Source organism: Salmo trutta, chromosome 28, assembly GCF_901001165.1.
Source record: "Salmo trutta chromosome 28, fSalTru1.1, whole genome shotgun sequence".
Lineage (NCBI taxonomy): Eukaryota > Metazoa > Chordata > Actinopteri > Salmoniformes > Salmonidae > Salmo > Salmo trutta.
In genome coordinates, this window is record NC_042984.1 from 40,662,530 (window position 1) to 40,678,754 (window position 16,225).

At 44.4% G+C, this 16,225-nt stretch overlaps 1 pseudogene; it reads right to left on the reverse strand.

Annotated features, from left to right (window-relative positions):
- Window positions 1–138: 138 nt before the first annotated feature.
- Window positions 139–7,523, reverse strand: LOC115166237 (aminomethyltransferase, mitochondrial-like; annotated as a pseudogene).
- Window positions 7,524–16,225: the final 8,702 nt, after the last annotated feature.

Consider the following 16,225-nt stretch of genomic DNA (forward strand, 5'->3'; position numbering starts at 1 on the left):
GAGGCTGGGTATTGTAGTCATATGATGATTCTCCCTCAAGTACCCAAAGCATGAATTCATCTTCAAGCTACAGTGCCCACAATCCCATACATTTAATAAAGCCGTTTGGATTGTCTGTCTGAGGAATGTAAATAACACTAGCGGTTTGAAACTCATTTATTGGTTTATTTTGTGCCTTTTATCGTGTTTAATTATTTATAGAATAATTTATAAACAACCCAATCTCAGTTAAAAGGACAAAAACACAGTGCATGAATCAATCTCCATGGACGAATGCATGAATAAACAGTGAATATAGTCCATACAAATATGGCAATCGTACTCGCAGTTAATGAGCACATTTTAGCAAATGAGATCAGCGAAAGATAATATTTAACTTCGATCTAGTGGAGTCATATGATGACATGAAAATAGTGACCTCCAAAAATGCAAAGCAATTTCTACAAAGTTAAGGCATTTCACAACAAAGGGAAAGGCGTATTATATTGTGAATTACACCCTATATTACAAGGAAAATATAAGGGTGCTAGATACAAAAACGACATAATTACCTAGCTGTACAAATGAAGGCATTCACACGTCAATCCCAAAACAATGAGACAATATTTCAGTAGTACAGTGGAGATGCAAGACCACAAACACCTCGAAGTTACTTTACAATAGTCCCACTTCTAGTTTCTTAAGCTTTCTTGTAAGATTTCTGGCCATGTTACTGCATATCATCAGTGATGTAGTGGTGAATAATCATAGGTGTGTAAACCGATCGCCGGTCCCTGTGAAAAAAGTAAAGGTCTCTATACTTTCAATGAATTTTTCCATAAAAGGTGGGCCATTTGTTGAAGGAAAAAGAAGCGGCTGAGCTGCGTTTACTTGCGTTTACCCTCCACTATACACCATGTATTGTAAAGTTTCAGTTTGTTGGGACTGTAACAACTAAGATCATTGTACAAGCCTAATGACATATAATATCACAATTTGGAATCATATGGAGAGTTTGGTCCTGTTGATATATAGTATTAAGTTAGTAATTAGTGAACATTTATGTAACACACACGTCATTGGGTCACTAAGCCTGGAAAATGCTCGTTTAAATTCAACATCTAATTAGTATTAGAAAGGAGAAAAAAAGTTTTGCACACTAGTCCTGTTCAAGCGACATCCTGCTTTGTCTCTTGGTTTACATAGCACGTTATGCTGCTTTTGAGGACCAGTCAGCGAGTCAGCGATTTCCCTTTCCTGTCCTTTCAACCGTATGGCTCATTCATACAACTCACAGTGGTCTGAGGACCATTAACACGCTTCAGATAACAGGAGTGAAAAGCCTCATCATCAAGGGTTCAGCTGTGTTTATAGTTGTGTTGAGTGTGGCTGCAGGCAAGGCAACACACACACTCACAACCCGTTCTCTCTGTTGCTAAAGAAGCCTTGCAGTCCTTCAGGTTTGAGTGTCACTGCTCGAGGTAAACACAAGGGGGCAGCATTGCTCTGATAGACAGATAGACTGATCTCTGGTGGTCAGTGGGAGAAGGTCTGTCTAGTCAGGTTACTGTCCACTGGCACGCAGGCTGATTGCATAAGCTGGGTGTCCATTGAGAGACAGATCTACTAGCCAGAGTAGTAGTTTGTAAGCATAAAGGGCATCTGGTTGACCACCGCCTGCACTCACTTCTTCCTCACCTCCACCTGAATGGGAGTTCCATTCTTGGCGTATGGCGCATCCACGTAACCCATGGCGATGTTCTGCTTCAGGCAGGGGGAGGGGCAACCACTGGTGACCTCACCTGAAGAAAAAAAAAACTGATGAAATGAAAGTTGAATCTAATATCAAAAGCAGTCCACACACAGCTGCATTTCAGCGGGCCAGTTGGGCCTAAATAACACTACAGTGTAGGCCTACTGAAAGCATCCTGATCCTAAGTAGGTATGATAACATTTTTACATATGATTATTCAAACCTCACCACAGTGAAAATACATAGATTGTTCTTGTATTTTGTCGTAGCTAGTAGAGATCCTCTAACTGACCTATGACCTTTCCCTCTGGGCTGAGGATGGGGGTGTGCTGTCTGACAGGGGGTCCCGAGGACACCAGGCCCACACGCTTCCTCGCTGTCTTCGCCTTTATCTGGGGGAGAATGATCTCCGCACCGGGGAAATCCTTCGCCTGACGCCGCCGCTTTCCTGCAAGTCCATCAAACAACCCAAGTAGCACAAACAGAGACACAAACGCAGACATACACCAACACAAACACTGATGCACACACACACACACACACACACACACACACACACACACACACACACACACACACACACTAATATGCTCTATAGGGGAGTGTATAATTTTGAGGAGTCACCTATAGTCCACAACAGGGTTGCCTCCACAGGGGTAGTAGTCTCATCGATGTCGTTGCCATAGAGACAGAGGCCTGCCTCAGACTGTCTCGCGCCCCCAGTCCGGCCAGCTTGACCTCACTGTTGGCCAACAGGTGCTCAGTCAGGGCCACCACGCCAGACTTAGGCACTGAGATCTGAGCAGGAGGAGGAGGAAATGTCTAATGTCACAGGGAAATAAACACATTCTTGTTTACAAAGGCCTACTGCTTTCAGACAAAGGATACTTGAAGGAAATGCACACAAGAACATCCACCTCTACTGAAGTACTAAGAAAGAGTGAAAGAGGCACCTCCACTCCATCCTCTCTGGTGTAGCCACAGCGGGTCAGCCTGCAGCCCTGGATCCCAAACACTGTGGCCAAGGTGCTGGTCATGATGGTCAGCTTGCTGAGGTCATCTGTCAGACCCGACTGGAGCACCTGGGCCATGGAGGGACCTGAGGAGGACATGTACAGGGTTGTATTCATTAGTGCACACCGTAGCAAAATGTTTTTCAAATGGAAAACAAGTGTTTCTTATTGGACAAGTTCAGTTACTTGCTCCCTGTTTCAGTCTGTTTTCTTCCATTTGGTGCCTAATGAATACGACTCAGGTCAAACACTACTTTAACACAGGGCCATGTTCAGGAGGGCACAACGTTGTGGAACCTTCCGATATAAACATATTGAGTAGAACTGTTGCCATAAGAGAACTTCCCTTGAACAGCAATCAAACATTCCCCCAGAAACTCCAGATCCACACCATGGTCAGCAGCTTTAAACTCTGCCAGTCTAGCCTACAGCAAGCACAGAAAGTATCAGATAAATGAAACACATACAGACATGACATATTATCAAAGCATTACAAATCCATCCAAAACTTGGATGTTTGCAGACTACTGACCTTCATGTTGGCGGAGTCCTTGTCTGCACAGCCAGCGTTGGACACCACGTAGAGGCAGCCTTGGTCTGTCTTGGTGACGGTGAGATCATCATTAATTCCTCCCTTGTCATTGGTGAAGAGGGTGAGCGTGCCCTGGAGATAAAAAAAAAGTGGGAGGAGAGTGTGTGTTATGTGTGCCTGCGTCTGTGTGTGGGCATGCATGCACATGCGTGCCTTTGCTTTCAGACATTTTTCTCACCTGGTTGTCCTTCAGCTCTGCTACGTCTCCAACAATCATAGACTCCATGAATTTCCCTCTGTCTCTCCCATGGACTTTGCTCTGATAGAGAGACACAAAAATGGATGCTATAGCCAATACAATAACCACCGGATATCTGACAGTTCCCAAATCTGCATAGTGAAATCCCTCTCACCTGTAACATGTGGCTAGACGTCGAAGATGGAGCAGTGCTGGCGAGTGTGCATATGGGAGTTGATGGGGCTGTCTTTGTACTGGACAGGCATGCTCCAGCCAGCAAACTCCACCATCTTACCTCCCCGGGTCCAGATGGAAGTCAAACAGTCTTCCTCATAGAGGCTCAGAAAGAAAACACTCGTTATTACATTTTTTGTCATTTAGCAGACGCCCTTATCCAGAGCAACTTAGAGTAGTGAATGCATACATTTCATACATTTTTTTTCTGTGCTGGCCCCCCGTGGGAATCGAACCCACAACCCTGGTGTTGCAAACACCATGCTCTACCAACTGAGCTACAGGGAAGCCACTGTTTGCTCTTATCACTGGGCAGCGAGCAGTGCTTGCTTACAGGTCTTTTGCGAAACAAATCCAAGTCACCTCCCTCACTCTCTGCAGTCTTTTTATTTTATTTTATTTCACCTTTATTTAACCAGGTAGGCAAGTTGAGAACAAGTTCTCATTTACAATTGCGATATGGCCAAGATAAAGCAAAGCAGTTCGACAACATACAACAACACAGAGTTACACATGGAGTAAAACAACATACAATCAATGATGCAGTAGAAAAAAATAAGACTATATACAATGTGAGCAAATGATGTGAGATAAGGGAGGTAAAGGCAAAAAGATGCCATGGTGGCGAAGTAAATAAAGTATAGCAAGAAAAACACTGGAATGGTAGATTTGTAGTTTGAAGAAAGTTCAAAGTTAAAATATAAATAATATGGTGCAAAGGAGCAAAATAAATAAAATAAATAAATACAGTAGGGGAAGAGGTAGTAGTTTGGGCTAAATTATAGATGGGCTATGTACAGGTGCAGTGATCTGTGAGCTGCTCTGACAGCTGGTGCTTAAAGCTAGTGAGGGAGATAAGTGTTTCCAGTTTCAGAGATTTTTGTAGTTCGTTCCAGTCATTGGCAGCTGAGAACTGGAAGGAGAGACAACCAAAGGAGGAGTTGGCTTTAAGGGTGACCAGAGAGATATACCTGCTGGAGCGCGTGCTACAGGTGGGTGCTGCTATGGTGACCAGTGAGCGGAGATAAGGGGGGACTTTACCTAGCAGGGTCTTGTAGATGACCTGGAGCCAATGTGTTTGGCGACGATTATGAAGTGAAGGCCAGCCAACGAGAGCGTACAGGTCGCAGTGGTGGGTAGTATATGGGGCTTTGGTGACAAAACGGATGGCACTGTGATAGACTGCATCCAGCTTGTTGAGTAGGGTATTGGAGGCTATTTTGTAAATGTCTAAACGAACACTGCTAACATCTACTGCTTGATAGGTACGATGTGCTCAGTGTTCAGGATGCCGACCAACCTATTCTTATTCATTTACTGTAAAGAGTGAACAACAGTCCTACATACATTCTTTACAATGGTAAATAGCAGTGAGAGGTGTAAACAAGGCCTTAACAAAACACAACATGCCACTCTTAAAACTTAAAACTAGTACTCAACCCCTAACTTTTTCACAGGGATACTATTAATCCAAGGAAGATTTCAGTGAAGGACCCTGACTTGCAGTGGGCTACTGTTGCCTTGGAGAAAGACATTACATTCTATTAACATTTGACAGTAAAGCTCCAGCAGCCTAAATGATGAAATGAAATCTCAGTAGAACTGAGAATCGGGACTATGAATGGAATGGATTGTTCATTCAAATAGATTAGTTCTAGAGATAAGTGTTCTGAGGCAGGGCTATCAATAATCCCCATACAGAAGCCACTACTCTCATGCTTTTAATAAAATCCTCATCTGCAGCAGCCAGTCAAGTGAGGGCATCTGTGCAGGCTCAGGGGCATTCAGCTGGGACAGATGTAGATTTGACTTGCATGACCAAGTGTGTCACAAATAAGAGGTTTGATAACAAAATATATTGAAATCTTATACAGTTGAAGTCAGTTGAAGTCAAAAACTATAGTTTTGGCAAGTCGGGTAGGATATCTACTTTGTGCATGACACAAGTCATTTTTCCAACAATTGTTCAGACAGATTATTTCACTTATAATTCACTGTATCACAATTCCAGTGAGTCAGAAGTTTACATACACTAAGTTGACTGTGCCTTTAAACAGCTTGGAAAAGCTTCTGATAAGCTAATTGACAATTGGAGGTGTACCTGTGGATGTATTGCAAGGTCTACCTTCAAACTCAGTGGATCTTTGCTTGACATCATGGGAAAATCAAAATAAATCAGCCAAGACCTCAGAAAAAAAATTGTAGACCACAAGTCTGGTTCATCCTTGGGAGCAATTTCCAAACACCTGAAGGTACCACATTCATCTGTACAAACAACAGTACGCAAGTATAAACACCATGGGACCACTCAGCCGTCATACCGCTCAGGAAAAAGACGCGTTCTGTCTCCTAGAGATGAATGTACTTTGGTGTGAAAAGTGCAAATCAATCCCAAAACAACAGCAAATGACCTTGTGAAGATGCTGGAGGAAACAGGTACAAAAGTATCTATATCCACAGTAAAACGAGCCCTATATCGACATAACCTGAAAGGCCGCTCAGCAAGGAAGAAGCCACTGCTCCAAAACCACCATTAAAAAGCCAGACTACGGTTTGCAACTGCACATGTGGACAAAGATCGTACTTTTTTGGAGAAATGTCCTCTGGTCTGATGTAACAAAAATAGAACTGTTTGGCCATAATGACCATTGTTATGTTTGGAGGAAAAAGGGGAAGGCTTGCAAACCGAAAAACACCATCCCAACCGTGAAGCACGGGGGTGGCAGCATCATGTTGTGGGGTGCTTTGCTGCAGGAGGGACTGGTGCACTTCACAAAATAGATGGCATCATGAGGAAAGAAAATTATGTGGATATATTGAAGCAACATCTCAAGACAACAGTCAGGAAGTTAAAGCTTGGTCGCAAACGGGTCTTCCAAATGGACAGTGACCACAAGTATACTTCCAAAGTTGTGGAAAAATGGCTTAAGGACAGCAAAGTCAAGGTATTGGAGTGGGCATCACAAAGCCCTGACCTCAATCCTATAGAAAATGTGTGGGCAGAACTGTAAAAGCGTGGACGAGCAAGGAGGCCTACAAACCTGATTCAGTTACACCAGCTCTGTCAAAAGGAATGGGCCAAAATTCACCCAACTTATTGTGGGAAACTTGTGGAAGGCTACTCAAAACGTTTGACCCAAGTTAAACAATTTAAAGGAAATGCTAACAAATACTAATTGTTAATTGTATGTATGTAAACTTCTGACCCATGGGGAATGTGATGAAATAAATAAAAGTTGAAATAAATCACTCTCTACTGTTATTCTGACATTTCACATTCTTAAAATAAAGTGGTGAACCTAACTGACCTAAAACAGGGAATGTTTACTAGGATTAAATGTTAGGAATTGTGAAAAACTGAGTTTAAATGTATTTGGCTAAGGGTTATGTAAACATCCGACTTCAACTGTATATGAAAAAATAATCCAAAAGAAGGTTCAAATGAATATTCAATATTTCCAAGCACAAGGCCAACTGCATATACAAATCCTTTAGAATTGTTACATTTTGGGTGGCTTTTAGTGAGCTGCATACATTTGCCCTGCAGGTTGATGGAACAGTACCTCTGAATTTGAAGCATGCCTCTCCTGCCTCGCCGCTCATCCGAGTCCAGCGCTCTGTAGACACTCCCTCCGGACTCGGAAGCCGAATCCAAACCCGCGGCCGCCAGACAGCACCCGAGCCCACATCGTATCTTCCTTGCAGACGAAATCACGTTATATAAACACCTCGCCGTCGCCAACTCTCGACTCCGTACTCAGAATTCTGCTTTCTCGGCAAACAGCAACCATGGTCGGAGCAATGCATTTTGGGAAATGTAGTTGATTAAATTACACATTCTTCAAACATTTGGAGAAAAACACTACACAGGCGGGGATTGTGTATCAACACTAAAATGTTGCCGTCATGAACAAAGAAAGATAGTAAATGAATGGTTTCTACATTTTTCTTTCTTTCTTTCTATACATAAATAGTATGCATATTGTAATAATTTATGATTGTATAGTAATGATTATGTTATAACAACATTTTCACACAAGCTCTGTCTTACTGTCTTTGCCTATTTTTGAAAAAGTGAATAGGCCCACTGTCAGCACACATTCAAAACACAACAATCTCTGTCAGGAGGCCTGGACTTTCATGGCACAGATAGTAGACCTACGCTGAAGTCTTGCATAAGGTCCAGGGATATGCAACTAGTGGCCGAGGGGAATTTCCAATTTTGGTTCCACATCAACAGTTTTTCTCTTGTTATGTCAGTGACTGATAGTCAGGCAATTAGCCATATGTCAGCAACAAAAAAAAGTGATTGGTACATTACTCTAGCAGCCAGCAGAGAGGCTCCCATTGATTTTGTTTGTCAGTCTCACTCAGCTACCACATTAAAAACGGCAAACATTTCTTTCCACCCCATGGCAAAAGGAGTGGAATTGCATGAAATGAGTTATAAAATCTCCGCCCCATTGCAAAATGTGTAGAATTGCAGAAAACTTGCTCAACACTGTATCATTTCTGGACCTGGGGTGATGGTACAGTAGCCTACCTCTCAAGCAGTATCAATGTGTTACACTGTATTGTGCCTCCTCATCCACTTCAATATAGCCTGATGCGTCTCACATTGAATAGATAAACTGTTAACTTTACACTGTCATTGGATCGCTTGTTGAATCGCATATTCATAACATATTAACACACTAAAAAGCAGTGTATTCGGGGACCTTTCACTTTGCTCTGGGTTCTGTTGCTTGCTGTGTTTCCTCTGCCACTGATGGATAATTGAATGATCCAACGGTCCAGTAGCAGCTATTAATACCACCTTAGTTCCAGCTTCTATTTTAGGGTCGAAGCTGTTAGGGTAGGGGCTAGCAGCAGGGAACAGGGCAGGGTTCGGGGTCACAAGACACAGACACAAAACACTGGGACTGGACTCACTTCTGTGTGACGAGGCAGTATTTCAACCTGGACTCTATTCAGAAGGCTAATACAGTTGTGGATGATTATTCTGTTTGTGTGTATCATGGTCCTGCATTCACCTCACCTTTTCCATCATTCGTCGTCGACGCGTATTGGGAACTTATTGAAAGCAGCTTTCTGTTCTTGTGGAGACACGTGAATTCAGTATCTTTCTCCTGTTTCATCTTAACAGAAGGTAAGAACAGAGAGAGGGAAGAACGCATCGTGGCTGATTTTGGTGGATGGCACTAGCTGGACACTCGATTGATTGTGTGGACGTTGTGTCCCGAAAGTGTTTGGGTAAAGCCCGGATACCAGAATAGAAAAAGGGGTAGATATGCTTGGTTTGATGAATCATGCATGTGTTTTTGTGTGTGAAAGTATTTAATGTGTCCCTTACATCATCAAAATAATAGTGCCTGCCTATCAATGCCATCATGCCAATATGTAGCAGCTTAGTGTGCTTATAGCATTGCTGTACAGTACATTTGTTCTGATATCAACTAGGCTGCATGGCTAAAATGGCTTCTTATTCTGGCTTGACATGTGGAAAAAATCACAGTCGGACAAAGGGCCTGTTCTCAATCAACTCTCCACTGGTCTTAGCCCTGAGTCCAAATTCCACGTTTCAGATAACAGTTTTATATAGATTTACAGCAATAACATTTAGAAACCTGGTGTCCATGACAGGCCAAGTGGGTTCAATTTTGTCGCCCTCTTCTCTCTCTCTCTCCCTCCTTCCCTCAAGGGGAAATGGCAAAACCCCCTCCATCCCCTATCACTTCAGTATCATCCCCTACCACTCCAGTATTCTTTACCCGGATCAGTGACCGGGACCTAACTGAGATCGAGCTACATTCCGTGGAGTCCATCAACGACCTACACCGAACCCACCCAGAATACAACCACAAAGGTACTACACATTGCCGTGCTGTATCATACAGCTATAGACTTGCATCCAAAGGCACCACTGAAATGTGCTGCTCATCGCTCCCCATTGGTTACAGTCGCTGTAATCTCCACTGTCTCTACGGTCTCTTCAGGCAGCAGACGACCTCCTCTTCCTCCTGCCCCCTCCACCAATGGGAACCTCCATCTCAGGGACAGTCAGACGGGGCATCCAATGACAAGTCGATGGCAGAGGACGTTCCGAGACCTGTTGACGCCCACCTGGTTTCGATACACCACGATAGCGCTGATGCTATTGATGCTACTTCTAATCTTCTATTTCTTAGGTAAAGCTATTCCTTTGCTCTTTCTCAATCCAACGGTGCCTGCATGTTTTGCCTTGGTGTCCCTTTGTGTGACTGTGTTTCTGCGCCCCCCCCCCCCAGTGCAGCAGGGCAGCACTCTCCGGTCCCTGACTAAGGCAGTGAGGGAGAGACAGGCTGCAGCCCTAGAGATCTCCCAACTCATCCAGGAGCTGCAGGCGCTGCGCCATAACCTCTCAGCCATCACGGGAGGACTCTGAGGAGCAGAGGTCACTGAAAGGAACACCCTTAACCCACTGGCCCCCGAGGGACAATGAGACTGTTCCACCAACATCAAGTCAAATCCCTTCCCTGCACATGGTATTGGACCTTGGGCCCATCCAGAAACAACCCTTAGCCCCGACCCCCATATGAGCAGAGCCCAGGTGTTATAAAACCCACCGAGAATGTTTCCTTATACTGGATATTTATACGTTGGTTGATTTGGTAGACATATAACACAAAGAAGATACTCATACAGTATGAATGGCAGGGTACTGAACACTTTATAGCGTATATAGGAACCGCACTCTTGAACTGACAATGAATGTACTCACACATCTGCACTGGGATACAGACATGGTCCAGGTTGGAGATGCCCATGTGATCTAACTTCTAGAAGTGGTATTCTTTTGCATTTATGCATTTGACAGGAAATGCACGATGTAATGTCACACCCATTTTGTTACCTGAAACACTGTGCCAATTTGGGAAATTCTGTCTGACTATCACAACTTCAGCATGTCACGAGTGGAACGGAATTGTATTTAATGAATAAGCCGAGGAAGTGCCTTAGCATGGCGAATGCCACTGTTCTCAATTTGATACACTTGGTGGAATTGCAATGATGCCACCGTACACCAACTAAATAAACAAAAGAGGTATTATTATATATTGGTGATCGAGGCTATCCTTTCCTGACACTCCTCACCCGCCCAGTCCTGATAGCACTGGAACAGGAAGTTAGTGAGAAGGCGACTGAGGTCATGGAAGGTCAGGAAGTTGGAGAAGGGGTCAGAAAGGAGGATCATGTGGTCAGAGTATGGGTCCTGTCTGGCACAACAATCGTTGCCATGGCATCGCTCTTCGCTGCACCCCTCTCTTCAGGGTGCTGATGTACTCTCCCAGTTCAGAATGAATGTAGTCCCTCAGTATCACACACTGACACTGCCGAGAGGGAGAGAGAGATTCATTCACAAATACAAAAAGATAATCTAATAGAAACTGAACTGCATACACAGTCAAGGTAATAATGGCTGTAGAGGTATGTATGCGTACAATAAATGTACATTATAGTGTATGTACATGCACAGACTGAGGTCTCTAGGATCTGATCTTTGACTTAGCGAACCTCAGCTCCCCCCACAGCACTGCTCCTGCTTTCCCCAGTGCTGCACTCTCTCCCAGTGTGTGCTCCAGGTCCGTCTGCACGCACGCGCACACACACACACACACACACACACACACACACACACACACACACACACACACACACACACACACACACACACACACACACACCACAGGAGGTTGGTGGCACCTTAATTGGGGAGAACAGGCTCGTGGTAATGACTGGAGTGGAATCCGTGGAATGGTATCAAACACAGGGTTTCCAGGTGTTTGATGCCATTTCATTTGCTCTCTTCTGGCCATTTCTATGAGCTGTTCTCCCCTCAGCAGTCTCCACTGACATACACACACACATACTCTCTCTCACACACACACACACACAAAAATGCATACACACTGAAATGGACAGAATATCTTTCCTGGCATCTTCTGCCAGGTGTGCCCATATGTCACTGTCAACATGCCCAGATTAACGTAGGTTCATATCATCCATGAGAATAGTACATTCTGCCAGATATTATATCAAAGACGGTATAATATTCATAACATAAGAGCATCAGTGTCACGCCCTGACCTTAGAGAGCCTTTTTATTCTCTATTTTGGTTAGGTCGGGGTGTGACTAGGGTGGGTACTCTAGTTTTTATATTTCTATGTTGGCCGGGTATGGTTCCCAATCAGAGGCAGCTGTCTATCGTTGTCTCTGATTGGGGATCATATTTAGGCAGCCTTTTCCCACCTGTTATTTGTGGGATCTTGATTTTTGTATTGTTGCTTTTTAGCCCTACGAAGCTGTATGTTTCGTTGGTTTTCTGTTTTGTTGCTGGTTCACCTTAATAAAAGATGATGAACCCAAACCACGCTGCGCCTTGGTCCGACCATTCTTCCAACGATGTTCGTTACAATCAGTGGTAGTGGGTTTTTCAGAAGTGATTATAACTGTAAAAACACAGTAATGTTATACTTTACCTTGTTGAGTAAGTGGAGGGTGTGGACGAATGCCAGTTTGGCATAGGACAGTACATGGGTGGCAGTGGGGTATTGGTTCGCCCCCCCCCTCGGGGCTTCCAGGGGAGCCTATGCCTGACCAGGAGGGTGGCATCAGCTGATCACTAGCAAGTAGCAATCTTAAACGGTGACCAATAGAAAACATGTAACAAGACACTTAAATACACAGTTCTGTATTTCAACACCAAAACGATTGAAACATGAGGCCCAAAACATAGCTCCAGTGATAATTATTTAGTTAACCATTAAATTCATACGTTTTCTCTTTCACGACAAGAAGAGAAACTACTTTGGAACTTTGGTCAAGTATTTTCTCAGTCTACAGCAGCAAGAATATCTCTGTTAGGTCTTAGGGACTACACAGTTCACCAGAGAGCCAGCCAGACCCATAAAATATCCTTCCGTCTCAGTCTCTCAAACCCTACAGGATGTGCTACTAAATAGCCCAGAGGGACTGACCTTTCCCCCATGAACTTTAACCTCTGTCCTGAGCATGTGTGTGTGAGGTTGAGTGACATGGGTGAATGGCCTGTGGTCAGCCAGGCCCTCAAACTCAGATGTCCTTGTGCGTCCAGAAGATAGGAACTCCTTTAGACTTCTCTGTAGGGTGTCTCCTCAAGGGTCTGAACCACCATCCGGGTCAGACACTGAGAAGGAGGAGGTGGAGGAGGTAGACAATAGGGAGGAGGTGGAGGAGGGGGTATAAAGGGAGGATGAGCTGATAGAGTAGGAAGACTAGAAAGAGGAGGAAGAGGGGGAACAGTAGGTGGGGAGGAGGAGGCGGAGGCCTTACAGAGGATGGAGGGAGCTGGGGTAGTGGTGGGCCTCCCTGGACTTCACCCTGGGTGTTGTCTGTCCCTGGGGGCCTGGAGAACCTCTCCTGCACATCCATGGGCATGAAGGTACCCATGACCCCAGCGTTCTGCACCGGTGTGGACAGCACATAGCCCAGGTAGGCGTTGAAGTGCTGCTTGTCATGGGTGGTCAGACACAGCCTCTTGAACCCTCGGGTCTTAGCGTAACGCTCTGTCTCCTGCATCAGCGTACGGCCATAGCCCTTCCCCCTCTGGACCTTGGAGACCATCACTGACTCCACAAAGAGGCTCCCGGGGCGGAACACCAGGCGGGACAGCCGGACGTGCCCCAGAAGGCTCTCCTTGTCCCCACCGTCCCTGTTCCCAGAGCCCTGCAGCAGCACCAGGGCCACAGGGAACTCCTGGCAAGACTTCTGGAGGGCGTTGACCCGGGCACTGCTGCTCCGCTGACACTTGCTGTTCACCAAGCCAGCACAGGGCTCCAACAGGTCTGGGCGCTGGTGCAGAGGGATCGCCCACCCCCCCTCCCCCCGACACACCTGTGACCCCCCAGACACAGGGAACAGCCAGGGTCAGAACACACAGAGGAAAGGGATCCATCTTCATGCACCTGGTTACGTCATTAGACGACTGCACTGGGAACTACTAAATACCCCCGGTGTGTCACAAAGTACAGTTACTTATGACACAGCATTTATTTGATAGACACCCAATATGACCTCTAACAGTTGATTGGCATCATAGATCATAGACACAACCTCAGCAGAACTCAGGCAGTCTATTCTTGCACTGATCTTGGTCTTTACTGACAATCCACGGGCTCATCGCTGGGTGAAATAAAACCCACATCAGCCAGGATAAAAGTAGAGATTTTTAATCTCGCTTTCTTCATCCCTTCCCTCCCCTGTGACCTGTGCTTGCCTCGTCTATGACACTGAGGGTCAAAGGACACCCTGTTTCACTGCACCTACAGTAGAGCTACACACCACATACACACCAGCGTGTCTATAACACCAGTATACGTGTAACCGATGTGAAATGGCTAGCTAGTTAGCGGGGTGCGCGCTAATAGCGTTTCAATCGGTGACGTCACTCGCTCTGAGCCCTTGAAGTAGTTGTTCCCCTTGCTCTGCAAGGGCCGTGGCTTTTGTGGCGCGATGGGTAACGATGCTTTGCGGGAGGCAGTTGTCCCTGGTTCAAGGCGAAGAGAGGGACGGAAGCTATACTGTTACATACGCATACCATCTCTCTCGGACAGAAATGGGGAAGCCATTGCTCCACTGTGTTTCTTGATAATAGGTGGAATCACACCTAACCCACTCATTTTTTAGATACATTTTGCTGTAATGTACATAACGTTCTCCACAGAAAATGGGGTGTGTTGCCTCATTACCATTCTAATTGACCACTGAGGAAAGCATGTTTCCTCTCCTCACCCTGGTGATTGGAAGAGAGAAGCTGACTGGACTAGTTGAGAATATCTGATTCATCAAGACCTGTGGCTGCCAGCTTGTCAGTTTATGACTCTAAAAATGATCTGCGAGTCGTGTTGTATGGCTAAAACCAACTTGGTTTAAAAACATTACTGCGAAAACAACAATGCAGATAAACTCAAGTAAAAGTAAGAAAATATGTTTCATCTTTATATGTTCATTCAGTTTGTGGTCATTTCATGGTACAGAACATCAGCTAAAATACAAGATGATGTGAATAATATTATCATTATAGAAAGCTCATAATGTAGTCTACTCCTCAATGAATGCTATTATATTTCCAGTATCTCAATAGCATTGTTAGAAACGCTGCTAGAATGATATTGCACATTTTCTACGAGTTTTATCATTTATCAGAGCAACATCCTTTACAACTTTGCAAATCGCTCTTTCAGACAAACTCATGACTTGTAGTAAGTAGTTGAAAAGTTGCTAATTAGCTCGAATGCTAAAGTTGTCCATGATTAGATTTGAATACGCAACCTTTGGGTTGCTAGACGTTCGCATTATACGCCCACTTTCCTTTCGTTTTTGTGGTAAGTAACCTTCTGTCTTATGAAACCATACCAAATGTAACATATCATACTAATTTGAGCATCCCGGATTTCTGTTACGTCACTATGTTACGTCTTGTCTATGAGACCAGGCTGCAAAACTGGGTAGCTGTGAACAGGAGCCCCACCATCCCTTAAATCAGCGTTTCCCAAACACAGCTGATTAAAATAATCAGCTAATCATCAAGCTTTGATTATTTGAATCAGCTGTGTGGTGCTCGGGCATAGACCAAAATGTGTTAGGGAACACTGCCTTACATGCAGTGTATTTGCTGAGCATGACATATTATAGACGTGGGCTAAGGAAAAACGTATGCAGCTATGCTTAAAACACATATTTGTAGTATACTAGGTCTATAACCAAGAAAATGTCAAAAGAAACAGCATGCCCTAGCAATGGCCAGCATCTTACCTGGTGCCAAGTTCTGCCAGCAAAGAGGACTAGTGACGGGCAGGCAGAGAGGAAAGAGTATGTCATAGCCTAATGACATGACACTGAACATACTACTGTAGACATAAAACAACAGGAAATACATGAGTTATGACAGCAGCTCAACCACAAACTCATTATCTCATCAAAGTGTTAAATAACACTCTTCCTTAGTGACAAACATAGCAAGAGCTGATTCTTCCAGTAAATTGTTAGTGGGTTAATGTCTGCTGATACGTAGCTACACATTAGATGTTTAAACAAGCACTGTTAAATTGTTGGCCTATACTTTTCCAAATAACATGGAATTTAGTGAGATGTACTTATGACCTGTACACTATATGGTATTTTACAATAAAGCCACTGCTAAATGTATGTGGATACAGGTTTTAATTAAGCTGCAGGTATGGAATTTTTGTCTTTAAAACTGGGTGTTGGGAAATAAAACATAGAACTGGGTGAAATAATGAGAAACATGGTCTATTTAAGCAATAAGGTCCGAGGGGGTGTGGTATATAGCCAATATACCACGGCTAAGGGCTGTTCTTATGCGCGACACAACGCAGAGTGCCTGGACACAGCCCTTAGCTGTGGTATATTGGCCATATATCACAAACCCCAGAGG